Source organism: Heterodontus francisci, chromosome 42 (genome assembly GCF_036365525.1).
Source record: "Heterodontus francisci isolate sHetFra1 chromosome 42, sHetFra1.hap1, whole genome shotgun sequence".
In the NCBI taxonomy this organism is placed as follows: domain Eukaryota; kingdom Metazoa; phylum Chordata; class Chondrichthyes; order Heterodontiformes; family Heterodontidae; genus Heterodontus; species Heterodontus francisci.
This window is the reverse complement of record NC_090412.1, coordinates 4087996-4101493: the sequence shown is the minus strand read 5'-3', so window position 1 is coordinate 4101493 and position 13498 is coordinate 4087996. Positions and strand designations below refer to the sequence as shown.

At 42.9% G+C, this 13498-nt stretch overlaps 1 long non-coding RNA gene across 3 annotated transcripts in view; it reads right to left on the bottom strand.

The window, feature by feature from the left end:
- Positions 1-12706, bottom strand: part of LOC137355396 (uncharacterized) — a 204106-nt gene extending 191400 nt beyond the window's left edge. For 2 of the 3 annotated variants that reach the window (XR_010970919.1, XR_010970918.1), the window contains exons 1-2: positions 12124-12441; positions 10946-11060 (exon numbers count right to left, since the gene is read on the bottom strand). This is a non-coding gene — a long non-coding RNA (uncharacterized lncRNA). Of the gene's footprint in view, positions 1-10945; positions 11061-12123; positions 12442-12635 lie in introns of those variants that run through there. The other variant, XR_010970920.1, reaches the window with a different exon arrangement.
- Positions 12707-13498: the final 792 nt, after the last annotated feature.

The window sequence follows — 13498 nt, the reverse complement described above, 5'->3', positions numbered from 1 at the left end:
CAGATTGGACCAGGCCACATAGCTGACCAAAAGGTCACGGAGCAAAGGCAAACAATATGTTAATGGTGTGTTGAAAGACAAAGCATTAGTACAGATTAGGTGTGAATATACTGAATATTGAACAGCAGCAAGTGCAAACCTGAAGAAAAACAACCTGAAAAAAACAGTGGGTAAGCAAACTGAACAAACTAAGATGAAATGAAATAAATGCAAAAAAAGATTGTAAAAAATGTAAAAAGGAATGTAAAAAAAAAGGAAGAAAAAATAACTAAAAATGACTAAAAATGAAAGTAAAGTGGGGGGCTGTCATGCTCTGAAATTATTGAACTCAATGTTCAGTCCGGCAGGCTGTAGTGTGCCTAATCGGTAGATGAGATGCTGTTCCTCGAGCTTGCGTTGATGTTCACTGGAACACTGCAGCAATCCCAGGACAGAGATGTGAGCATGAGAGCAGGGGGGAGTGTTGAAATGGCAAGCAACCGGAAGCTCAGGGTCCTGCTGAATATAGAGTAGTCCCAGTTATTTGAATGGAAGTAACAGCCCTCTCTCCATCATCCTGGATGTTAATGAACCTGGAATCACTTATTTTTTCTGTTGCTCCTTCACTTTCACAAAGGATGATGGTTGAGGTTGTAGGAGGCCAGTCATCTCAGCCCCAGGACATCGCTGCAGGAATTCTTCAGGGCAGTGTCCTAGACCAAATCATCTTCAACTACTTAATCAATGACCTTCCCTCCATCATAAGGTCAGACGTGGAGCTGCTCACTGATGATTGCACAATGTTCAGTCCCATTCATAATTCTTCAGATAATGAAGCAGTCCATGCCAGCACAGACATGATGGGCCGAAGGGCCTGTTTCTGTGCTGTATGACTCTATGACTTTATGCCTGCATGCAGCAAGAGCTGGACAACATTCAGGCTTGGGCTGATAACTGGCAAGTAATATTCGCACCACACAAGTGCCATACAATGACCATCTACAAAAAGAGGGAATTCTAACCATCTGCCCTTGACATTCAATGGCATTACCATCGCTGAAACCTTCACAACAGCATCCTGGGGATTACCATTGACCAGAAAAGTAACTGGGCCAACCACATAAATACTGTGGCTACAGGAGTGGGTCAAAGGCTGGGAATTCTGCAGTGAGTAACTCACCTCCTAACTCCCTAAGTCCTGTCCATCATCTACAAGACACAAGTCAGGAGTGTGAGTACAGGAGCAGAGGATTTGGGGACAGGAGTAAAGAAGTCTTGCTGCAATTGTACAGAGCCTTGGTGAGACCACACCTGGAGTACTGTGTACAACTTTGGTCTCCTTACCTAAGGAAGGATATACTTGCCATAGAGGGAGTGCAACGAAGGTTCACCAGACTGATCCCTGGGATGGCAGGATTGTCCTGTGAGGAAAGATTGAGAAGACTGGACCTGTATTCTCTAGAGTTTAGAAAAATGAGAGGTGATCTCAATGAAGCATACAAAATTCTTACAAGGCTCGACAGGGTTGATGCAGGAAGGATGTTTCCCCTGGTTGGGGCATCTAGAACCTGGGACACAGTCTCGGAATAAGACATAGGCCATTTAGGGCTGAGATGAGGGGGAATTTATTCACTAAAAGGGTGGTGAATCATTGGAATTCTCTACTCTAGAGGGTTTTGGAGTCATTGAGTATGTTTAAGTCAGAGATTGATACATTTCTAGATATTAAAGATATCAAGGGATATGGGGATAGTGCAGGAAAATGGCATTGCGGTCGAAGATCAGCTATGATCTGGTTGAATGGCAGAGCAGGCTTGAGGGGCTGAATGGCCTACTCCTGCTCCTATTTTCTATATTCCTATGTGATGGAATTCTCCCCACTTACCTGGATAAGTGCAGCTTCAACAACATTCAAGAAGCTCAACATCATCCAGGACAAAGCACACTGTCCACCACCTTAAATATTCACTCCCTCCACCACTGTAGCACACAGTAGCAGAAGTGTGCACCATCTACAAGATGCACTAAAGCAACTCACCAAGGTTCGTTCAACAGCATCTTCCAAATCTGCAACCTCTACCACCTAGAAGAACAAGGACAGCCGGTACATAGGGACACCACCACCTGCAAGTTCCCCTCCAAGTCACACACCATCCTGACTTACCATTCCTTCGTCATTGCTGGGTCAAATTCCTGCATCTTCCTAACAGCACTGTGGATGTACCTACATCACAGGGATTTCAGGGCTTCAAGATGGCAGCTCACCACCACCTTCTCAAGGGCAATTAGGGATGGGCAATAAATGCTGGCTTTGCCAGCGACACTCACATTCCATGAGCGAATAAAAAAATTCTGGAAAGTATTACAGAACAGCGAAGACAAAGGGGTTTTTCTGTATTTTGCATGTTCGGAAGCTATTGCACTCAGGGCTAAATAGTCTGTGTCCATATATTCAGTGTTAACTCATCAACACCAAAAGTGAACACAAATGGAAAAGGTTGATTTCCAATATATAGAGCCGTCTCTGGCTTGAACCAGAGTGCTCACTTCTCCAAGAACAAACAGCAGAGTTCCACCTCTGAGAAACTATATGTAAGATTTTTCACCACAACCATCCCTTCCTGTCAGCTGAGCCGATTGGAACCTGGGTCATAAATATCATGGCGGGTTGGAGGTTTCCTCTGTGTGCTATATATATTGTGATAATATAAACTAGTTCTTTATAAGAGGGACTCAAATGAGTGGTTCAGGCTTGACGCAAGAAGAAATACCACTCTATCCAAACTCTACCCCAAAGAGGCAGAGCCAGGCTTCAAGTGTTTGGGAGCATATCGCAGGTGCTAAACAACTTCGGAGTTTAAATAGCCAAGCAAACTGCTCCATCTTTGCTCGTGATTAAAAACACAAACAAAGCCCCTTCAGTGCGGTGCAATCTTGCAAAAATTGCCACTAGATGTTTATTGCGTTTAACGGAGAAATTTCGGTGAATGATGTTTATAAATCATGTATTAGTCAGGTGTGTTGTTAGCACCTGTCCAACCTTTATGGCACTAATGCCATCTGATATTGCAGCATCAGCTTCATTTACACATTGTGGGTGAGCTCTGCTCATTTTGGTTTTGGTGATAGTACCTGATGGGGCAGGGGAGAGGCAGGTGGAGGGGGAGTGCTGAGAATTGCAGCGACAAGACTTAAAAATAAAGGATAAAATTAACCAATCCAGCCTCTTAAAGACAAGTGTTCCAGCTTACCTGCTCAGCCCCTGGTTAAAATGCTGTTGGGTTCCAAACATTTAACACTTTTGCATTACATTCCTTGCCCCAATATTTTGATGGAGCCACTAACCTGCTTAATCCTAATGGGTTAATACCAGCTTTAAAATAGCAGAGAGGGGAATTTGATCCCAAGGCGTTAAGTGTTCATAAGTTGTCCCACACAGAAATTTCCAGATGTGTGGAACATAGAGAAACTTCTCACTAATATGGCCTGTTGAAATGACACAGACTGATAACCGGTGCACTTACATGCTTGATTTGTTTCCTGTACTGATGCATCTTTACTGCTCAGAAACCTTGTACAAACACATGGTGTCAACCTCCATCATATCTGACAGCATGTGGCCAATGTGCAGTAAATGTTTCTCGGGCTGTCGTTTGGACTCTTGGGTAGTAGAATACACTGTAGGTTCTGTATCTTTCAGCACATATCAATGCTCTTTCATCACTGTGCAAGGGCTGCTTTTTTAAGCAAACATCAGGTTGAGTAGGAGCAGAGCTGCCCCAAAACTCTCACTGCTGAGTTCAAAAACCTAAGTAGTGTTTGAGACAGCCTTGAAACTGTGAGCCACCACTCCCTGCATGCTGTCTCACTCAATGGGAGTGCACATGGATAGTCATGAAGGTTAGCACAGCCAAATCTCTCCGAACAGATCAAAAACCGCATCTCACTGATTGCCTCATCACTAAAATACTGGCCGTACCTCACTGTTGGGTATCGCTAAAGTACTGTCCATGCCTCACTATTGGGCATGCTGCAGAATCAAGGCAATATTAGTAACTGAATGAGCGTCATTTACTTAGACCCCCGTGAACAATACTTGGATAGTGTAGAACAATTATTTTCCAGTTCTTTTGTCAGTTTGAAGGCTGCATTCAATATTGAGGCCCTCTGTATTAAAGCTACCCCAAACAAAATCTGGTGGATGGTAGCGTCAGATGAAAGACTTGTCGGTTCCTTGCAAATAAGTGAGTTACTTTGTTCTTTTTCTGCAATTTGCCTATTTGCTTTTATCTAATTGGCTTTGGCTTTATACATTAAATATTGTGACTTAATTGAATGTATTATTTGCCTACAGCAAAGGAAATGAATGGAGCCAATCTCCTGACGTAGTAGGTAAACAGAGGCAGGTTAGTCTCACACGTTGACTATGCTGGAGGCAGGGCGATGTATAAATATCTCCTGGTGGTGTAGCTGAGATCATTAACTGTTAAAAGTTTTATATCTTGACATTTTTTGCAACAGTATGTTGAGGTAACAGAAGATTACCATTAATTTTACCTCTTACAACTACTATAAAACAATATGCACTAACCCTCCCCCAGCCACTTCAAAATATCCTGACAATATTTGGACTGCCCCAATAAAAAGCCTACAGGACTTGTTCCAAAATTAATCCTTTAGGAATCTTGCCTGTGAGAATTTATTTTACCAGAAATGTGCTTCATTATATTTTTAGCAATGGTTCTCTGGCTCTAAATTAAATGTGTCACCCACACAATAACATAGTAATGGGACTGAGTACTTCCTGTTGCCCTCGGCCTTCATTGTTCTCCCTGTACCATACATCATGGGTATGTTCGCACTGTAAGACAGACCCCTACAATTGAAAAGCAGCCAACCCACAGTGTGAAACAAAATGGTGCATTTTACCCTAGCCTGTCTTAATGAGAAATGCTTCAATTTCAAAACATTAATACAATTCTATAGGACCTCTGACAGGAATATAGGATCAGGACGAGGTCATCTAACTCCCCGTTCCACCATTCAATGAGATCCTGGTTGATCTGTACTACACCTCCATTTATCCACCTTTTGCTTTTATTTTAGTGTTTAATTCTGTTGTTATGTTTCCCTTCAATATTTGCTTTCACTAAAACTGTTAAAAAAATCCCAATGTTGGGGTACAATTACAAGATGTTATCTAAAAATTACTTTAAATTGCATCCAAAATGGTCCAAACTCGGCATTTGAGAAAATAAAAACTGGAGTTTAGAAGAGTGAGGGGAGACTTGATTGACGTATATAAGATCCTGAAAGGTCTTGACAAGGTGGATGTGGAAAGGATGTTTCCTCTTGCAGGGGAGTCCAGAACTAGGGGGCAGTGTTTTAAAATTAGGGATCGCCACATTAGGACAGAGGTGAGGAGAAATTTTTCTGCCTCAGAAGGTGGTGAAGTCAATGTCATTGAATAATTTTAAGGCGGAGGTAGATAGATTCTTGTTAGACAAGGGAACCAAAGATTATCAGGGGTAGATGGGAGGGTAGAATTTGAGACACAAGCAGATCAGCCATGATCTTATTGAATGGCGGAGCAGGCTAGAGGGGCCGAATGGCCCACTTCTGCTCCTAATTCGTGTGTTCATATGTAAACATGAAATATCTAATTTGAGGCACTTTTTTGGTCCCGGTCTCAACTGTGAACTGTGGTCATTTAAAACCTTTGATCTATATTCTCAGATAGCCTAACCTAATAAAAATCTGTCAATTCTTTGTCTTGAAAGCTCCAATTGACCATCATCCACAATCTTTTTTAGAATTTAGAACATTACAGCGCAGTACAGGCCCTTCGGCCCTCGATGTTGCGCCGACCTGTGAAACCATCTGACCTACACTATTCCATTTTCATCCATGTGTCTATCCAATGTCCACTTAAATGCCCTTAAAGTTGGCGAATCTACTACTGCTGCAGGCAGGGCGTTCCACGCCCTTACTACTCTCTGAGTAAAGAAACTACCTCTCACATCTGTCCTATATCTATCACCCCTCAACTTGAAGCTATGTCCCCTCGTGTTTGCCATCACCATCCGAGGAAAAAGACGCTCACTATCCACCCTATCTAACCCTCTGATTATCTTATATGTCTCTATTAAGTCACCTCTCCTCCTCCTTCTCTCCAACGAAAACAACCTCAAGTCCCTCAGCCTTTCCTCGTAAGACCTTCCCTCCATACCAGGCAACATCCTAGTAAATCTCCTCTGCACCCTTTCCATAGCTTCCACATCCTTCCTATAATGCGGTGACCAGAACTGCACGCAATACTCCAGGTGCGGTCTCACCAGAGTTTTGTACAGCTGCAGCATGACCTCGTGGCTCCGAAACTCGATCCCCCTACTAATAAAAGCTAACACACCATATGCCTTCTTAACAGCCCTATTAACCTGGTTAGCAACCTTCAGGGATTTATGCACCTGGACACCAAGATCTCTCTGTTCATCTACAGTACCAAGAATCCTCCCATTAGCCCAGTACTCTGCATTCCTGTTGCTCCTTCCAAAGTGAATCACCTCACACTTTTCCGCATTAAACTCCATTTGCCATCTCTCAGCCCAGCTCTGCAGCCTATCTATGTCTCTCTGTACCCGACAACATCCTTCGGCACTATCCACAACTCCACCGACCTTAGTGTCATCTGCAAATTTACTAACCCACCCTTCTACACCCTCTTCCAGGTCATTTATAAAAATGACAAACAGCAGTGGCCCCAAAACAGATCCTTGCGGTACACCACTAGTAACTAAACTCCAGGATGAACATTTGCCATCAACCACCACCCTCTGTCTTCTTTCAGCTAGCCAATTTTTGATCCAAAGCTCTAAATCACCTTCAACCCCATACTTCCGTATTTTCTGCAATAGCCTACCGTGGGGAACCTTATCAAACGCCTTACTGAAATCCATATACACCACATCCACTGCTTTACCCTCATCCACCTGTTTGGTCACCTTCTCGAAAAACTCAATAAGGTTTGTGAGGCACGACCTACCCGTCACAAAACCGTGCTGACTATCTCTAATGTACTTATTCTTTTCAAGATGATTATAAATCCTGTCTCTTATAACCTTTTCCAACATTTTACCCACAACCGAAGTAAGGCTCACAGGTCTATAATTACCAGGGCTGTCTCTACTCCCCTTCTTGAACAAGGGGACAACATTTGCAATCCTCCAGTCTTCCGGCACTATTCCTGTCGACAATGACGACATAAAGATCAAGGACAAAGGCTCTGCAATCTCCTCCCTAGCTTCCCAGAGAATCCTAGGATAAATCCCATCTGGCCCAGGGGACTTATCTATTTTCACACTTTCCAAAATTGCTAACACCTCCTCCTTGTGAACCTCAATCCCATCTAGCCTCGTAGCCTGAATCTCAGTATTCTCAACAACATTTTCTTTCTCTACTGTAAATACTGACGCAAAATATTCATTTAACACTTCCCCTATCTCCTCTGATTCCACACACAACTTCCCACTACTATCCTTGATTGGCCCTAATCTAACTCTTTTATTCTTGATATACCTATAGAAAGCCTTAGGGTTTTCCCTGATCCGATCCACCAATGACTTCTCGTGTCCTCTCCTTGCTCTTCTTAGCTCTCCCTTTAGATCCTTCCTGGCTAGCTTGTAGCTCTCAAGCGCCCTAACTGAGCCTTCACATCTCATCCTAACATAAGCCTTCTTCTTCCTCTTGACAAGCGCTTCAACTTCTTTAGTAAACCACGGCTCCCTCGCACGACAACTTCCTCCCTGCCTCACAGGTACATACTTATCAAGGACACGCAGTAGCTGCTCCTTGAATAAGCTCCACATTTCGATTGTTCCCATCCCCTGCAGTTTCCTTCCCCATCCTACGCATCCTAAATCTTGCCTAATCGCATCAAAGTTTCCTTTCCCCCAGTTATAATTCTTGCCCTGCGGTATATACCTGTCCCTGCCCATCGCTAAGGTAAACCTAACCGAATTGTGATCACTATCACCAAAGTGCTCACCTACATCTAAATCTAACACCTGGCCGGGTTCATTTCCCAGTACCAAATCCAATGTGGCATCGCCCCTGGTTGGCCTGTCTACATACTGTGTCAGAAAACCCTCCTGCACACACTGGACAAAAACTGACCCATCTAAAGTACTCGAACTATAGTATTTCCAGTCGATATTTGGAAAGTTAAAGTCCCCCATAACAACTACCCTGTTACTCTCACCCCTGTCGAGAATCATCTTCGCTATCCTTTCCTCTACATCTCTGGAACTATTCGGAGGTCTATAAAAGACTCCCAACAGGGTAACCTCACCTCTCCTGTTTCTAACCTCAGCCCATACTACCTCAGTAGCCGAGTCCTCAAACGTCCTTTCTGTCGCTGTAATACTCTCCTTGATTAACAATGCCACACACCCCCCTCTTTTACCATCTTCTCTGTTCTTACTGAAACATCTAAATCCCGGAATCTGCAACATCCATTCCTGCCCCTGCTCTACCCATGTCTCCGAAATGGCCACTACATCGAGATCCCAGGTACCAACCCATGCTGCAAGCTCACCCACCTTATTCCGGATGCTCCTGGCGTTGAAATAGACACACTTTAAACCAGGTTCTTGCTTGCCAGTGCCCTCTTGCGTCCTTGTAACCATATCCCTGACCTCACTACTCTCAACATCCTGTACACTGGCACTACAATTTAGGTTCCCATTCCCCTGCTGAATTAGTTTAAACCCCCCCGAAGAGCACTAGCAAACCTTTTAGGTTTGAGAATTCCAGATTTCCATTTCTCTTTGTGTGAAAGAATGATCCTTGATTTCCCTCCTAAATGGCTCAACTCCATTTACCCACCTTGGATCAATAATCCTTCTTTACCCTTGTCTAGCAAAAAATTGTCAATCTCAGTTTCAAAATTATTAATTGAGCTAGCATTTACTTCTTTTTGTGAATGTGAGTTCCACACTTGTACCACCTTTTCTGTGAAGAAGTTTTTTTCCTAACTTCCCTTCCGAATGGCCTGCTTCTGATTTTGCCATGATGTCCCCTTGTCCCTGACTCCCACACTAGCGGAAAAATTTCTCTCTATCTACCTTATCAGTTCCTTTCAAAATCCTAAAAGTTCAGTCAAATCATCCCTTAACCTCTAACTTTCCATAGAGTATAAGCCTTGCTTATGGAATCTCTCCTCACAATCCATGAAGCCCTGGTAACATTCTGGTGAACCTGTGCTGCATTTCTTTCAATGCCAATAGACAGCATTTCTATCCTGGGTCCAGCACAGGTGCGCAAAATACAGCCTGGGGCTACAAGAAGCCCACAAGCTCTGATAGTTCCATTAGTTCCAAGAGACTGGGTGGTCTCTTCCTATTATATATTTAGAGTATGTAGTTAATGAGTAAGGACCTCAAGAATTATGAGTATTATAAGAAAAATGAATTGCATTTATACAGCGCCTTTCGTGACCTCAGGATGTCCCAAAACACTTTCTAGTCAATTAAGTACTTTTTGAAGTGTGGTTACTGTAGTACTGTAGGAAACATGAATAAGAGGTCATGTTGTAGAGTAAATTACAGGAATGTCCATTAACAAGTAGGATTGGAGGACTGTTGGGACTGTGGGGTATTTCTTGATACATGATAACAAAATTGAAAATAAAAGTGATCATCTTAATGGGAAAATGCTGTTGTGATCCTCAGACAGTTAAATTCAATCTACTCGCAGGGTTCAGGCAACTCAACAAGGGAATCGGAGAGGAGGCAAAATGGTAAACAATTAGTGTCACAGCTCATTTGGGAAAACAAGTGGAAATCTTTACCAGGACATTGCAGTTTTACAGTGTGACTAAGATGCACTCTGAATGATTTTTCTGTTTATACTGCTAACATCATTGTTTTGTCTCATCAGTACAATTTCATACAGGAGTGACTCCGTGTGAATGTGTTATAATGTGTAATAACGAGGCAGTTCAACAGGAATGTTTGCAAAATCACAACACTTTTCACGTTTAGGATTGATTTATCAATGTATAGAAATTAAATGAAAAGTTCAGATCGTTTCATAAACTGCAAGAGCCAAGTTAAGATAGCTTCCAGGCAATAACTGACTTGATGACTCAACTGCAACTCTTTGTTTACTCACTACATTTGAGTAATTGAAAGCAGTGCAAAAAACAGAGTCAAGATTAGACTCGAATGACAACTGCAAGAGGCTATTGTGGCAGGGAGTGCACAAAAGTATCCCTAAGATTTTCCCACTGACTGTTTTTCCTGTCTTCTGGTTAGCATCACACAGTTAGGAACTGAACATAAGATGACTCACAGGTGCAAACTGTTGCACTGCCAGCCTGTATACAGCTTTCAGTGCCAGGTCAGTGCACCTTTTATGCAGCTATTTATTTCAGTCGAAAAGCTAACAGACATCCAGCCTCATCAGCACATAAAGTGGGGTTTCCCTGAGGATTATGGTAAGTGATTATGGCCTGTTAAGCAAATGAAGTTTTTCTTGGAAATAGGTCACACACTTAGACTAAAGACCAAATGAGAGCAGTAATGGCATCTAATGAGCTATGAATTCAGTATTTTTACTTTATTCTGCTACCCTTGACCTGCTTCTTGACCTCAGATGTATAAATATTCAGACCTACAACAGGCAGGAGACATGAGGGAATAACATTCTGACAGAAAGAAATGAAAGGGAAGGACCAGAAGAGACAGAAACCACCCAGCCTTCTGGTTAGATTTCTGTTTTGGCCTTCACTCCTTCCCTTAGCAACATCCTGCTGCCAAATTGCCACTGTGTTGCTGTCAGTCACATGCTAACTGCACTCAGCTGCACAACTGACAGCTGAAGCCCAAGATCCTAGATTTAGAGAAAGCTTCAAACGTCATTTGGAAAACAGTAGAGTTTCATAATTGCATAATTTTTAAAAACTTACTGATCAGGCCGATAATCTGGTAGCACTGTGCTGTGTCCTGACAGATCTCTGATGACTCCTGTTCCTCGCACACTTGCATCTCCCCAGCTTAGCAGATCTAGAGGTGGACCTCACCCTACATGGAGAGAGAGGAAAGTCAAAAGTTGAGTTAGCATGGGCTGGTCCTGGCCATCGGTTGCAAAAACAATCATTATAAAAAACAAAAAATAACATCTCGATTCCTCAAGATATGAAAATCTTGATATGTTCTTTATTCTTTTCTTTTGACTTTAAGAATATTTGCCAGGAATTCCCTTGAGGAGATAAGTGCCATTACAATGGTGTATCTATGCCATAAAGCCATTGTCCAACACAAAGATCTGAGGCAAATATGGTGCATGAGTTAAGCCATCTGTAATTTCCTGGGACTTTTAGCACAAACTCCTTTTAGCAAAACACTGATCAAGGTCACAGACCTAAAACAGTAACCCTACCTTCCTGTAAGTGCTGATATTTAATTGAATCCGAAAATTCAGTTGGCGAGTGTTTTTTTGTAGCCTAGGAGCAAAGTGCAGCGATTCTATAAAGACTGACTTAACATCAATTTTTTAAAAAGGCTACATTTATTAACAGTTTAAAATGTTTATTTAGAAGGATAAATTCTGCGAATTCTGCATTGAGGTGAGCTCGACGATTGGGCTGGATTTTGTAGTCCTGCTGCCTGAAACATGGCGGCCATCCTGCACATGACCCACGTGGTGGTGCCGCAGCAATTTCGGCCACTTACCATAATGACGGCAGCCACCCCCCCACTCAATCATGTAGCAGGAGCAGCAGGAGCAGCATTCGCGACAGTGTGAATGGCATCACCTAATGCAGGAGTAGGTGCTGGTGCCATCTTTAAAAGGCTGCCAGCCCTCCAAACAGTGTATCCAAATGCAGAGTTTCCCCCTTCCTCCTTATCCATAAAATAATGCAGAGTTGACCCCTTCCTCCACCCCACTCCCCCTCCCCCCCCCCCACCCCCGCCATTATCCATACACACAATGCAGAGTTGACTCCTTCCCCACCTCGGTGGCACCAGCTTCTTATGGATGGGAAAGTGAAGGTATGTGAGTGCCACACGTTGAGCTCAAAAGTGGGAACGGATGGTAAGATCGCGGCGAATTACATTCAAATGGATGCAAAGAGGTACTTACCATATTTAAAGTAGGGTCCTGTTGCAGAGCAGCGGAGGTGTCACCACAGAGTTTTTCTGCCCCCTGCAAGATCAGAACCAGCAATCCAAGCGCTGGTTTCCAGGGCGGCTACTGCCGCTCCGATTCTCCGACGCCCCCGCCACGAAACCTGACATCGGGAAGAGAATAAGATCTAGCTCCTTGTGTGGGTTGCACCTATAAATTTAGAAGTAACATTTTTTAAAAGCAAGCCTTGCCATTAGCACCTCTTTTTAGAATCAAACAGATGGATATAGTTAACTTTAACACTCCTTTCCGTTTGTACTGAAGTTACTTGGACTTCCTTCACGCTGTCGGTCTGACAGAACCCTCCAAGGCCAACACTATCATCTCATTGTTTTAACAAAAAAAAAGAAAAAGTAATGGAAATTGATAGGAAACAACAAAATGATAAAAATAATAAATCTGTAGGCGAGGTCTTCCCATGAAATGCTCACCACTGATTATTTCAGCAAAGAAACTCTTTAACTTACATAAAAACAAGTACACTGGTAATACTATTTGTTTAAACAAATGAAGGTTCTTGGGTTTTGGAGATAGGAGAATTATATATTTAGAAGGATATGCAGCTGGGGTTCGATAAAGTAAGGTGGGAGGAGACTTGTGTGGAGAATAAACACCAGCATAGACCTGTTGGGCGAATGGTCTGTTTCTGTGCTGTAAATTCTATGTAATATAGTAAAACAAAACCTGTTCATATTCTTGACTAAGACCTGGAGAATGGAGTGAGCAACATCAGCTCGATGGCCTTTAGTCATTGCACAAGAACACAAGAAATAGGAGCAGGAGTAGACCATATTGCCCATCGAGACTGCTCCGTCATTTAATATGATCATGGCTGATCTTAGGCTTCAATTCCACTTTCCCACCCGCTCGCCATATCCCTTGATTCCCTGAGAGACCAAAAATCTGTCTATCCCAGCCTTAAATGTATTTAATGATGGAGCTTCCACAACCCTCTGGGGTAGAGAATTTCAAAGATTCACAACCCTTTGAGTGAAGAAATTTCTCCTCATCTCAGTCCTGAATGATCATCCCCTTATCCTGAGACTGAGCCACCGTGTTTTAGATTCCCCGACCAGCAGAAACAATGGGCTGGATTTTATAAGCTCGCCACCGATCTCGGCAATATTGAAGACGGCTCATGAGCCATTCCATTTAGTTTAAATATATAAAGAGATAGTCATTTAAAATTTATTTTAAAAATTAAATAAATGTTTCTAGCCCCTCTCCCACCCCACCAATAACCATACAATTCATTCCTTGCCCTCTCCCCCACCTTGTGTACCTGACCTTTCCCCCACAAAGTTCATAAACTTTTAACTTCACCCCTTCC